Consider the following 648-nt stretch of genomic DNA (forward strand, 5'->3'; position numbering starts at 1 on the left):
GAAACTTACATCATTCTATTACATTTGTTTTCATTAGTTTATTATCCTTTCCAACACCCTCTGTTTTCATAATCATTATTGCATCTATTTCCTTCCCTCCAATGCAATACGAAGGGAAGAGAAAGAAAAAAAAGGTCAACAAGAAAACGGGACCAAAATAAATGCAAAAATATCTGAAGGTGTATATGGCCCGTTTTTACCAACTATTAATATCTCACATTTTCGCAGATTTTTACCCCCTTTTCAGTATTTTCATTATTGCTTTTTTCATTCGAGACCGAAAACAATATCAGCCAACCTCCGTTACCCACAACGCCAATTATCACAATAACGGCAAAATGTTGTGAGTATAAACAACTGGTAATTAGTGTGAAAATGTTACCTGTAATGAAAATGGAACAGTTTTAAAATCTAATCGCTTGATATATATTGGAAAGTAAATGCTATTAACACATTTCCCGCCAAAACTGCAATTCATATTCGGCTCAAAAATAGACTAAGCCTCTCCTCTGTCATTGGCTGGGAACGACTGACCAATCACAGTTAAGAGAGATAATCAAAGTTTTGTAACCTCGTTCCGTCAGCGTTGCAAAAGGCCGAGAGAGAGACTTAAAAATTATTTTTGCAATAGCAGCGATAACCACTACC

This window comes from Penaeus monodon, chromosome 29, assembly GCF_015228065.2.
Source record: "Penaeus monodon isolate SGIC_2016 chromosome 29, NSTDA_Pmon_1, whole genome shotgun sequence".
Taxonomy (NCBI): Eukaryota; Metazoa; Arthropoda; class Malacostraca; order Decapoda; family Penaeidae; genus Penaeus; species Penaeus monodon.